This window comes from Vombatus ursinus, unplaced genomic scaffold (assembly GCF_900497805.2).
Source record: "Vombatus ursinus unplaced genomic scaffold, bare-nosed wombat genome assembly UNPS02014863.1, whole genome shotgun sequence".
Lineage (NCBI taxonomy): Eukaryota > Metazoa > Chordata > Mammalia > Diprotodontia > Vombatidae > Vombatus > Vombatus ursinus.
In genome coordinates, this window is record NW_020954641.1 from 2,200,976 (window position 1) to 2,215,346 (window position 14,371).

The window sequence follows — 14,371 nt, forward strand, 5'->3', positions numbered from 1 at the left end:
CCCTACACTTTGTATCAAAAAATAATTTCACAAGTTTAAGAGGGGAAAGCATGGCTAGACAAGAGTTGGTGAAAAGAAGATCTGGGAGTTTTACTGGACAGCTAGCTCCACATGAGTCAACAATGTGATATGGCAACCAAAAACTGAATGTGACCCCAGGCTTCATTAAGAGGGACTTAATATCTAGAATGAGGGAGGAGAGGCCCATTGTACTCTGCCTTGGTCAAACTACATCCAGAGGGCTGTGTTCATTCTGGGCATCATGATTTCATAAAGGCATTGGCAAGACAGTATCCACAACCAGAATTTTGGAGGGCCTTGAAATCATGCCATTGGAGACTGTTTAAAACAACTGGGGATGTTTATCCTGAAAGAGAAAAAATTCAGGAGTGACATAACTGTCTTCAAGTATTGAAAGGGCTTTCAAGTGGAAGCATTAGATTTGCTCTGCTTGACCTGAAAGGCATAACAAGGAACAATGGATGGATGTTGCAGAGAAGCCGATTTAGACTCAATGAAAGGAAAATCTTCCTAGTGATTTTTAGGATGTGATTTCATCCATATGAGAACACATCTGTATGGAAATTCCCTCCACCAATTCAGCCAGTCAGTCAACAGGCATTTGTTAAGTGTTCATTTGTGTGCCAGGCACTGGGAATACAAAGAAAAGCAAAAAACCCAAAACCAGCTATGGCCTCAAGGAGCATTCATTCTAACAGGGGAAACAATAGCTAGGAACATAGAAGATATATGCAGAGTAGATGATGGCAATCCAAAAGGGATAGACATGAGCAGCTGAGGGAACTAAAAGAAACCTGTAGAAAGTGATATTTGAGCTGAGTCATGAAGGAAGCCAGGAAAACTAACAGGTGGATGTGAGAGGGGTAAGCATTCTAGCCATGTAGAATAGCCAGTGCAAAGGAAAGGAGATGGTAGATGGACAGTTCTGTTCAAGGAACTTCAAGGAGGTCTCTGTTGCTGGATTGTAGAGTGAGTGAAGAGAAGGAAGCAAGGCATAAGAAGGCTAGCAAGGTAGGAAGAGCACCAGATTATGAAGAGTTTTAAATACCAAACAAAGGAGTTTCTATTTTATACTGAAGGTAGTAACAGGGAGTCACTAGAGCTCATTGAGTAAGGGTGTGAGTATGGGGTGACATGGTCAGAGAGACAAGTTAGAAGGCTATTGCCACAGTTCACACAAGAGATGATGAAGGCTCAGACTGGAGCTATAGCTGTTTAAGGAGAGAGAAAGAAATACATATATAAGAGATGTTGTGAAGGTAGAAACAAGATTTGGCAATCCACTAGCAATGTGGGGTTAGTGAAAGAAGTCAAGTATAACATAAAGTTTGCAAGCCTGAGTTGTATTAGGAGGATGGTGGTGTTCTTGACAGTAACAGAGAGTTCAGAAGTGAGGAGGATTTGGATGAAAAGATAGAGTTCTCTCTGGGACATGAGGAGTTTGAGATGCTTAGGAGACATCCAATCTGAAATGTCCAATAGGCAGTTGGGGATGTATCACTGTAGCTCAGCAGAGATTAGAGCTGGATGTGTGGATCTGGGGATCATCTGAATAATTGAACCCTAGGGAATTGAAGAGATCAATATGGAGGTAGTATAAAGTGAAAAGATACAGTCCAGGATGGAGCTTTGGGAAATACTCATGGTTTTAGGGCATGACACGTATGAAGAATCAGCAAAGGAAAGTGAGAAATAGTCTGACAAATTGGAAGTCTTAGGGAGTTGAATAAGGCACTGAAGATTAAGTAACTTAGCCATGGTCCCATAACTAGTATGTGATTTAGGGCTTAAATCCAGGTCTTTGTGACTTTATAACTGTCCCTACATCTACTATACCATGCTGCCTTTCCCTAGTGATCGAAATTATTTAAAGGGGGTTGGGTTTCTTTGGATGATGTTAAGTTTCCCTAGCTGGCTCCCCCCTGGTCTTTAAGAAAAGGCCTAATAACTGCTTGTTGGGAGGTCATTGAGGGGGTTCTTGGTCCTATATGGTTTAGACTAGGTGGCCTCTAACTCTGAGAGACTATAATTATGTATGTATTTGGAAGGCAGCGGGAGGGAAGTGGGGGTAGACTTGTCCTGTGTGGTTCTAGGTAGCAGAATTAGAAGCAATAGGTAGAAGCTGCGGAGACAGATTTCAGCTCAATGTAAGGAAAGATTTAATAATTAAAGCTGTGCTATGGAGGAGAGAGCTGTTGTCAGCAGGGTTTCCAGGCTCTGCCTTATACCAACCTCTGTTCTTTCCTCCTTCCGGGCCATGCTAAGGATGGCCACACTTATCAGTACTGAGTTTCCACTAGAAAGGAATCCACATTAAGGATGAGAGTTTCTGTTTTGATTTGTCTTAGAAAAGTCGTTGCTATGGTGGCAAGCCCATCTTCAAAGGCTCCTGTTCACACTTCATTCCACATGTCTGACTGTTTATATTCCATGTGTTAATGGGTGAGCTGTTAAGGAATAAGGAGAATGGTGGGGAGAATGTGTGTGTGTGTGTGTGAGTGAGCGAGTGTGGGAGTGTGTGTGTGTGTGTGTGTGTGTGTGTGTATGAGAGTGAGAGAGAGAGAGAGACAGGGAGAGGGAAAGAGAGAGAGAGACAGAGAGAGATAGAGACAGAGAGAGAGAGAGACAGAGGGAGAGGGAAAGAGAGAGAGAGAGAGGGAGAGAGAGAGAGAGAGAGAGACAGAGAGAGACAGAGAGAGACAGAGAGACAGAGAGACAGAGGGAGAGGGAAAGAGAAAGAGAGAGAGAGCGAGCGCACAACATGAGGGAGAGCTGGAAGACAGGAGGAGGATGTTCCAAGTCATCACTTTCCTCAACTGACTTTGCTGAGGGTTTGCTGGACTATCCAGTTCCCTTCTAGGATTGGGGATAGGAGTGGTTGGCACATAGGGCTTGATTGCCCAAGTGCACCCTGGAAGGAACACAGGTGGTGATAGATAGCCAGCAATAGACCAACAACAATCACAAAATTATATTTCACAGTAAGTATATCCAAGAATTAAATATCCTTTTCAAGATTCCTTTTGGTTTTGGCCAGGTATCTGACAAATTTGGTTTCAGGAAATGTACTGTCTCTGCATTTACATGTTAAAATAGAATCTTGTCACTGTCTTCACATCTAACTCACTGTGTAACTTCGGGCATCAGTTCCACTCTCTGGGCTCCAGTTTCCTTCTCTGAAAAATGGGGAAGTAGGACTCAGTCATTAGTTCTTAACCTTTTTCTTATGTGTCATAGACACCTCTGGCACTCTGGTGAAGCCCATGTATTCTTTCTCAGAATAGTGTTTTTAAATGCACAAAATAAAATATACAGGCATACAAAGGAAAACAATGATATTGAAATATAGTTATCATATAGTTATATTTTTCTAAAACAAGTTCATGGACCCTAGGTTAAGAACCCCTATTAATAGATGATCACAAAGGTCTATGGTTTGTTTCAGCGGCCTCTGAGATCTGCTGTTTGTTACTATTTGTTTCAGAGGGGCATGGCCATTGATGAGGGATGCTATAAAGGGAAATTATTGCCTCAGTTAGGCATTGGTCTTAATAATACCTGAGCTTTCTTCTAGCTTGAGGATTCTATGATCTGAGTTCTATCATTTTGTGTTATTAGATCTCTTCCATTCTAGAACATAGACTGTTAGGGGTGGAAGGAATCTAAACAAACCCCTTTATTTTACAGATGGGGACATGGAGGCTGAGAGAAGGGGCAGGAACTCACTCAAGGTCACATGGCAAGTCAGTGGAAGAGCGGGACTAGAAACTGATGCTGCTGACTTCAAGACCAGGAGCTCTTTCTCATAGACTGTTTCCATTTCCTGGCTTATAGGGTCACACCCCCGAATTGTTGGAGAGCAAAGACCAGCAGCCCATGGAGCAGACAGGTGAGTCAGAGATTTTTCAAAATCTAGTCCTTATAGCCCTGCTGTTGCAAGGTGACAAGCTTTCCTCACCCTCAGGTGTCTCTGTTTCCATTTCCCTGGCATAAACACGGACCTTAGAGTTACATTAGATTCTGTAATTACCTGAGTCTACAATTCATTCACTGAGTCATTAGCACAGCACTTAGAGCAGCCTGATGCTGATAATTAGTTGCATTATAATAATCTCTTGGAGTTGCTCAGCTTGCTATGCAAATACGCAGCAAGGCTATTAGGAGGAAATAATTAGAATTTATTACACATGGCCCTGCCCTCATTCTCTCTTCCCTGTCACCCCCCACTGGGAGAGATGACAATAGGATGCTTAGCATAAGATGTTTTAATTACTAAAATATAAGCTGGGCCAATTAGTATAATAGAATGTTAGAACTGAAAGAGACCTTAGAATGCAGAATGTAGAATGTCAAGGCTGGAAGCGACCTTAGAAAAGGGGCCATATGAGGGAGTGGAAGAAATACAGAAGACCTGGGTTCCAAGCCTAGCTGCTTTACTTATTACAGCTGTGATGTCAGGCAGGTGAATTCCCATCTGGACCTCGGTTATCTTCTTTGTAAAATGAAGGGATTCAATGAAGTTATTTCAATGGTCCTTTCTAACTCTAGTTTCTATGTAAATTTTCATGCTATAAGATATAGAACTTTCATGCTAATGAATGGTAGATGGAACATAGAGTGTTAGACATGGAATTAACCATAGAATTTAGAACTGGGAAAAACCTTAGACTAAAGAACATAGAATGTCAGCATTGGGTGGAACTTTATATCATATGATTTTATTGCTGAAAGGGACCTTAGAATGTTGAGTATAGAATACTAAAGCTAAAGATGACTTTAGTAACTGGGCATGATGGCACACACTTGTAATCCCAGCTAGTAAAGGAGGATGAGGCTGGTGGATTGCTTGAGTTAGGGAGTTCTGAGCTGTATAAAGGCTAAAGCTGATTTGGTATCCATGATAAGTCCTACACCAATATGATAAACCCCCATGAACAGGGGCCACCAGGCTGGCTAAGGAAAAATTAAATGGACCAGGTCAGAAATGGAGCTGGTCAAAGCTTCTGTGCAGATGCGCCGTGAGGTCAGGCCTGTAAGTGACAAATGTACCTCAGGCCTAGGCAAGACAGGGAGACCCAGTCTCAAAACAAAACAAACAAATAAAAAAAAAAAAGGAACCATAGTTAATAGTAGATAGAATGTCAGGCTTGGAAGGAACATAGAACATGGAATTTTAGAAGTAGAAAGTACCTTAAAACAAAGATTGGTGAATGCTGGAGCACAGAATGTAAAAGTTGTAAATGACTTTGTCATACATATATGAGAGATGTCCCACCCCCTACAATCCTAAGTAATGTAACTTATTACATAATCTAAGCCCTGATACCTCTATTGAATGAGAATACTGCTTTGATTGAATTACATCAATTCATAAAAGGTGTGAAGTAGGCATTAGTAAATTCTTAAATTGGGAAGAGTGAAGTGTTTCAAGCCATTGAATGAAATAAAGTGATGTTGCACAAGAAATGTGTTGGGATTGACTGAAAGAATTAGACACATCTCAGGCTATGTGTGTGTATATATACATATATAATATGTATGTATATGTACATACATACATATATATATGTATGTATATATATCTATAAGAGAAGGGATTTGAGCAAAAAGTAGTCAAACTTTAGAAGCACTTTGAGGAGGTAGACTCCTCTCATCAAATGTGTTGGGGGGGGGTTAGGGGAATTTAGGCTAGAGGGACTGTTACATTCACCTCTTTTCCCTAGGACCACAGCATTCCTTTGTGAACTTCTAAAGGTCAAAAGATTTGAACTTTCATCTGGGTTGGTAGGAGTGTTCCCTGGGCAGCAATGACTCATGTCAATGTTTGCCTTGTGAGCTAAGGGACATGCCAAGGACAAACTAGATACACAGGGAAAGACAGCTTCAGGTATCTAAAAAGGCACCCATCCTAGGAGTTCAATAGAAAGCTGTATCTGAAGGGAAATTCATAAGGCTCCATAAAGGGAGTAAAGGACTTCCGTTCAATAATTCAATGCTGGGAGTTTGGCCTTTAGCCACATGAGCTCTCTAAGCTTAAGCCCACTTCCCATGAGCTCTCTAAGCTTGAACCCACTTCCCCCCAGATGGTATGTATTTGTGGGAGGATGTGTCACCAGTTTGGGGCAATTATTGTTGCTAGCCACCTATTCTCACTACACTACCTTAGCAAATAGCCATTTTAAAGCTAATTAACTCTGGATAATTAATAATCAGGGCAGTGAGGTAGTGAGATCAATGTCTCAGGTCACCAGTCCTGGAGTCAGGAAGATCTGAATTCAGATCTGAATTCAAATCCGAACTGAGACACTTACTAGCTATGTGACACTGAGCAAGTCACTTAACCCCATTTGCCTCAGTTCCTCAGCTACAAAATGGGGACACATTGGAGAAGGAAATGGCAAACACTCCAGTATCTTTGCCAAGAACACATCTGAACAACAGCAACAAAAATTGACAATCAATCGGGACTAGTTGGAAGTTTATTAATGACACAACTACACAACTGAAACTAGATAAAGTTACCTTTAAAATCTGGAGTGGGGAGGGGAGAAGTAGTAACCACTTTCTAGAGACTTGACCTGCCAGTGGCAATAGGAGAGTGAGCGTAGATGTCAGGCTTACTGTGGGGGCTTTATCTAGGATAAATTTTGGGCCTTCTTCATTTGAGGGAACACACTAGAGAGATTTTCTAACCGAGACTGTTATTATTAGACAGTCAAGAATTTGGAATCCAGTAACAAAAAATTAACATTCTTTTTCTTCTTCTTCTTCTTCTTTTTTTTTTTTTTTGTTTTGTTTAAGACTATAGTTGTTGTATGGTCAGTTTTTCAGCATGTTTCCTTATGACTCAAATGAGTTTCTTTGTGATAAGTTTTGCTTGTTTTAAAGCTCAAGTATTAATATCTGTAGTATTGTTGTAATCGTTTATATCAAGACTACCCAACTTCTCAGTCACATGTTGCAGCTACCAGTAACAGAAAGAATTTTGCTTTACAGATTTTTGCATCCCTAAAATGCTGATGATTGCCTGCATAACATTATGATGGTTCATAAAAGTTCTCTGCCACCTTTGAGAACTTCGTAAAATGATGCTTGTTAAGTTGTATCCTACATATTTGGGAGTACGGAAGAATGTTAATTTCTATATTTAATTATGAACTGTGCCACATAGCCAAGAGTCTTTAGTACAAGGTACTGGGGTCATAAAGTACTAGCTCATTAAGGTAAGCCAACCAAGATTTGGGACTATGGACTTTGCCAGGCTCACTCCAATTGATTTGCTGAGGACAGAAAATTGTAAACTGGGGTACAAAATGTAGAGTGAAAGTGGGGTGTGTCTCATACTTCCCAACCTTAATTAAACTAACAAGATACTCTATGTTCTGATACCTTTGTCAGATAAGAATGCCTCTTTGGCTACAGAATCAGTCAATCAAAAATGTAATCTAGGTATGAGCGAATCCTCAAAAAATTTGGGAGAAATGTAGTGCTTTAAGCGATTGGAAGAAACCAGGAAATTATTGGGATTGGTTGAAAGAATTAGACACATCTCAGGGTCTATGTATATTAAAAAAGGGATTCAAACAGGAAGAAGTCAAGTTTCAGAGCACCTTGAGGAGGCAGATCCCCTGCACTTGTAGCAGAGAGCTTGGGGAGGGGATTGGCAGTGAGCCCAGAGGGACTGTTACATTCACTTTCTCTCCCCCCAGTCCCTCTCTTTAAGACCAGAGGGCACCTTTGTCAACTTTGAAAGTTCAGAAGATTTGGCTTCCTTGTGTGTGCTGGTAGCAATGTCTCCTGAAGATCAATGTCTCAGGAAAATGTCTGAATTGGGATGTGAGGGTCACATCAAGGACAAACTAGAACCACTAAGGGAAGACAGCTTTGAGACTTTACTAGGGCACTGACCTGGATGTCCAGCAAATTTAAGGGGAATTTAACGGGGACTTCTATGAAGGGGGAACGAGGACTCCAATCTAACAAGAAGCTGGAAGAGACTCCTTTGCCACATGAGCACACTAAACTTGGGGCTACTTCCTCCTTGGACTCTATACATGCATGTGCTTTCTGATCTTGAGCCAAACCTCCCCTGCTACCTTGGATGTGCACAGAGAGAGTGTATTCCAGACTTTTTTTTGAGGGAAGGTTTTTTAGCAATTGTTGTTACTATACTACCTTAGTAAATATCACTTTGTAAAAGCTAATTGATATCAACTGGTTAGTCAATTTTGGGGAGCACACAGGATGGGTGCTTATACACAACAGTACTGCAAAACCAATGCTAACCTCTCAGAGTCCCTAGAACACTAAGAAGAAAAGTATTCAGCTGCCCTTTGGGAACCCAATATGCCAGTGCTAGTGGGAATTGGAAGAGTGAGTCTATGAAGGATGTGTGTATATGTATATTTATGTATGTGTCTATGTATACATGTATACATTGATACAAAGGTTCTCTATGGAGTCATACTTCTAAAGCTATAGCTTTTAACCTTTCCTCCACCCAACCATCCCTACTACCCCAGGTGACCATACCTTTAATAATCAGAGAGTAGCCTATGTATATATACAAATATATACATACCTGTGTGTATACACACAGGCGTGTACACACATACATATTATATATGTATATACTGACATTGTGTATGTGCACTTATCTATCTATATGTCTACACGTACATGCACACATTAATGTATTTGCATATATACATGTGTGTATATTTATGTATCTATATGCACATATATGGACACTATACACATGTAGATGCATATATGTGTATTGTGAAATTCAAGATTGATTTTTAATTCTATTTTGGTTAAAATAATCAAGCTAGATTTAATATTCCCTCTCACTGTTTCTTACCCTTATAAGTTTATTCATTTAATCTCAGGTCGCTTGGGTCATGATTTTAGTCCTGGGTCTTGTATCTCCCTCTCTTATCTTTTGATTTGTACCCCTACCCTAGTAACTTCACCCCTCACCTACATTCCAGAGAAAATTGTTTAACCTAAAGATCAAGCCAATGCAATCTAAGCTTTTGTGGCAACTATCAAATTCCCTGCATCCCATATCTTGTTTGTGGTTAAGGGGGTTTCAGATAGGGAGGTCTAAATGTTATAATATCAAACTAATGTGAAAGATTTTTACTTTCTGGCCAATCAGAAGACACACTGATGCTGCTAAAGATTTTGCTCTGTAATCTTGTTGATCACTATAAGAAGCCTTAGCCTTCACTTGAGGTCCTTGGTCATTGAGAGGCCATTGATTCCATTTATTGGCAATTGCTAGCCTTGCTAAGAAATGGATTATCCTCAGAATTTTATTTCTCAGAATTCCTCTCATGACAGTATTAAACACGCACATATATCACCTCTTGGCTCACACAATACAAAATATTAGATCAGGAGAGGACCTTAGAATCTTAGGAGGCATCTAATTCAATTCTCTAATTTTCAGATGAGAAAAATGAAGCCATCGTATGAAATGACGTGGAAAATTCAGTGTATTAGGAAAACTTGGATATAAACTAATGCAGAATGAAGTAAACAGTACCAACAAAATAATATTGCATATTAATCACAATAGTGGAAATAAAAACAACAGCAAAAGATGGCATCGCTTATAATCAATGCCACAGCCAATTTCGATTTCAGAGCACTGTCAATGAGGCATGATCCCTTCCTCCTGTCAGAAAGGTACTGGACTATAGAGGCAGAGCAAAGCTTATGCTGTCAGATACACCCAACGTATTGGTTTGTTTTACTTAGTAATGATTCTTGTTATAAGGGAGTTTATGTAGGGGTTAAGGACGATGAGATTGTTGAGAAGCGACAACAATAAAAATCATTATATTTTTAAAGTAATAAAGAAAATGAAACCGAGAGAGGTAAAATGATTTGTTTTCAATCCTGCAGAGAATTAACTGAGTTTCACCAGCAGGCAGTTGAAAACGTAAGATTGGACCTAGAAAAGAAATGTCGGTCCTATTGATCTAGAACGGGGACTTGTCTTGGTTGATGCGATAGAGGAAGATGTGAGATTTGTTGGGACCTCTAAGAAACTAGTCTATGAATGGAAAAGTGGAGGGCTGAGGAGGGAGTCTTGGGAAACCATTGTAGGGACACAGAGAAAGAAGAGCAGATAACAAACTAAAAAAGAAAGAACAATCAGAAAGGAGGAGAGAACCAGAAGAAAGAAATGGAGGAGAAGGGAAAGAGAGTCCAGAAAGAAAGAAGGAAGCCCATAGGATCAAAGTGTGCAGGGAAGGCAAGGGCGAGGCCTGAAAAAAAAAGTTACTGAATTAAGCTATCGAAAGTCATTAGCGACTTTCCTGAATGAGTGAGTGAGTGAATGAGAAAATGAATAAATGAGAAAGGGTGAGTATATTTCTTATTTGTTTGTATATGGTTTGTTTACGTGTTGTCTTCTCCATTAGATTGTAAGCTTCTGAGGGCAAGGACTGTTTTTTGCCTCTTTGTATCCTCAGTGCTTAGCATAGTGCCTAGCACGTAATAGGTGCTTAATACATATTTATTGATCCATCGAATAAATGAGAATGAATAAGTGAATTAATGAATGATTGTATGAATGAATACCACTTCTTCCCTGAGATTCTTTCAGCTTTGTTGATATGTGTATCTATACCCATTTTTCCTCTACTTAATTTAAAAAAAAAAAACAAGTTTTCTTCTATATTTATTTGTTCATTAGTTAAACAGTATGGAAACTTTCAGGGGAGAAAATCATATGGAAACTCTTACCAGGATGCTTGAGAAAGAAGGCACATGGACGTATTTGCTTGATGCATTTATTCATGCTTGAACTGAAAGCCTCTATGTGCACATTTTTCTTTGATGTCTACCCACGGCTTTTGCCATATGCCCAAAGAGGTCAAAATGAAGAGAAATGGGCTGCACATAACTCTGGGATCCCCTATCCCTGCAGTGCAGGATTTAATAACTATTAACTAGAAGCAATTGGCTCAAAACCCTTGACATTTACTAAGATGAAATGTAAGGACAGTAGCTACAAAACATTCTCATATAACAGGGGTATGCTTGCATAGAAATACTCCTAATATTTGTGAGAAGACTGGTTACATACAGTACACTGGTAGTGAGGCACACTTGTACAGATAATAGTAACAATAATAAAAAAATTTATATAGCACTTTAAGATTTGCAAAGCACTTTGTAAATATCTCATTTACCTTATTATTTCATCTATATTATACAAATATCATCTCATATACCCTGGGAGGGAGGTGCTATTATTAGCCCCATTTTACAGATGAGGAAATTGAGGCTGAGAGATTAAGTGAGTTGCTCAGGGTCACATAGCTAGTAAGCATCTGAAGCTGGATTTGAACTCAGGTCTCCTGGACTCTTGGTTCAATGTTTTATCAACAGTGCCACCTAGTTGTCTAGCGCTTGGGACTGAGACAACTCATGCCTTCAGTACTGCAAGGTCCCAATGTCCTTTCTTATTTCATGGTGTCTTCATGCTATGTCCCTCTGGGCACAGTCACTTAGCTGTGTTCCCTGAGTCTGCCCCCTCTGCAACTCAATTCAACTTTCAGGACAAGTTCTCTTTAAAATAAAAATTGAGCTCTCTTTGCTGCCAGAGGCCTTGTTCCTTAAAGCTACTTCCTGCCTTCAAGTACACTGCTTTTCTGTGTCCATCTAGAGGGTATGTATCCCCACTCCCTGTCTTGAACTGTTTAATGCTCTGAACTATATGACTGCTGGATAGGCACATAATTCTATTGCAATGTGCCATGGCCAGTAAGAGGGAGGAGAGAAAATGTCCCTATCTCTGCTATCCTCTGGCAGAGATGCAGGAGTTACTTCCCCAGCTCTGCTCCCTAACTAGAATTCCCAGAACTGTTGTCTCTAGGGCTTCGCAGGCTTACTTTATAAAAGGCCGCCAGGGGTGTGGCCAATTTTCACCCCCCAATGACCCTTTTCCCTTCCTATTCAATCAAAGTAAAGGGATAACAGGGCTTCATTGTATTTCACTAGCATATTAATAATACCTAGTTCTATTGGCTATGGGTAGCTAAGTGGTGCAGTGGATAGAGCGCCAGGCCTGGAGTCAGGAAGACTTGAATTCAGATCTGACCTCAGACACTTAATAGCTGCATGACCCCGGGCAAGTCACTTAACCTCTCAGCCTCAGTTTCCTCATCTGTGAAAAGAGCTGGAAAAGGAAGGGGCAAGCCAATCCAGTATCTTTGCCAAGAAAACCCCAAAAAAGGTCACACAGAGTTGGATACAACTGGGAAAAAAAGTCAATAATTCTATCTGCTGTCTGCCCCTTACTTTCTGTGATCAGCACTTAGCACAGTGCCTGGCATATAGTAGGCACTTAATAAATGTTTATTGATTAATTGATCACATCAATTAGGTGACAAGTAGGGTAAGGAGGGCACCATATCCTCACTCTTCACCCTCCCTTTCTTCCCCTCACCTGTCACTCACAACATAAACTATAAAGAACCGAAATAATTTGGTATTGGGAAGAGACTCATTGGGAGTCAGAAGAGCTGGGATCAAATTCCAGGTCTGCAACTCATTGTCTGTGTGACTGTGAGCAAGTCACTCTTCTTTACTTTCCCCATCTATAAAATGGAGGATGTTGACTTGACTACTTCTAAATTCCTTTTAATTCTAAATCGCATGCAACTTATTTGAATGATGTCAGTGTTTCACTTGGTTATTATTGGTTCACTCCTGGGAGATACAGAAATGTGTCTCCACTTAAAGCATTAGGATGTTAATGCATTCTTTTCTATCTGGCATTACTCTCACATTTAAAAAAAAAAAAACAACTAGATGTAATTTCATCGGTGTACAGGTTCCCTCCACTGAGACAAACAGTAGCCCCCTCTTCTAATAACCACCGCTCCCATTTCTAGAGCAAAACACTTTCTTCCTAATATCTCTGAGAAGGAGGTGATACAATTATTCTTATCTTTATTTTACATATCAGTAAACTGGGCACTAGAGCTATAAAAGGGTTAGGACCTTTGGTTTCATCAGGATGGGAAAATCAGTCCCTAGGAGGAAATTCCCCCTGCCAAGGCTGATCAGTATCTGTCTGGCAACTTAAGAGTCTTAGAAAGCTGCCAGGAAGCATGGAGATGCTAAATGACTTGTTTGTGGTCATATATCCCATGATGCTCATAGCTGGACCTTGAACCTAGCTCTTCCTGACTTAGAAGCTAGTTCTCAGGTCACTGCCTCAGTAATTGGAAAGGTGGATTTACTTAGGGCCACACAGTTGGCAAAAGTAAGAGCCGAGATTTTAATCTATTGCCCTTTGACTCAAATTAGTGCTCCTTCCATTATGCCATTCCATCTCTAATAGAAGACTCCTTTGTGACAATACCTTGATGGGGAGGTAGGGAAGCTATAGCCTAATAGCAGTTTATTGTTGTAAGGGTCTCTTTCCCACAAAGACCCCGGGTTCCCAGGGCCTACGCCACCTGATAACATCCAAGGATCTCAGGATCCAGACTCATGAAGGTGTTCACCATTTAAGATACTGGAAGAAGCAGCATGGTCACTGCATTGATTCTATCCAATTAGAAGAAGTATGCAAATATAAATGTTCTGCCACCAAAAAAAAACTCTTCTCCATTGTTACTGACCGTGTCCTGCTCTCTCTTCAGTTTCACAATGAGGAAACTGAGGCAAACGGGGTTAAATGATTTGCCCAGGGTCACACAGCTAGTAAATATCTGAGGCTGAATTTGAACTTAGGTCTTCCAGCCTCTAGGCCTGGCACTCTATCCACTGCACCACTGAGCTGCCCTCTTTCTACCAACCCATACTGCTAAAAATGTCATTTAATTTAAGGGTCTAACAAGCTAAATTTTAAAAAAAGATCTCCCTTGGCAGCGTAAGTAATTTACTTCCCAGATGACACCAGATCTTTTCCTGATTCTCCAGCTGCCAGTGTCCTCTCCACCAAAATCACCTTTTATCTATTTTCTATCCCTAGATGCACTTGTGGTCTTTCTGATTGAATGCAAGGCCCTTGAGGGCAGGGACTGTTTGACTTTGGTCTTTGTATCTGTGTATTAGGCACTTAATAAAGGTTTGTCAATTGTTTGTTTGATTGATTAAGATATGGAGCCCTTGCCCAGGGAAACTTTGGAGCTCTGTGAGATGCTATGTGCTATATACTATGAAGAGTAGATTAGGAGTCAGAAGAACTGGTTTCCAACTCTAACTCTACTACTTACTATCAGTGAGACTTTGAATAAGTCACCTTCTCTCTGAGCCACAGTTTCTTTCTGTCTTTCTTTCTTTCTTTCTTTCTTTCTTTCTTTCTTTCTTTCTTTCT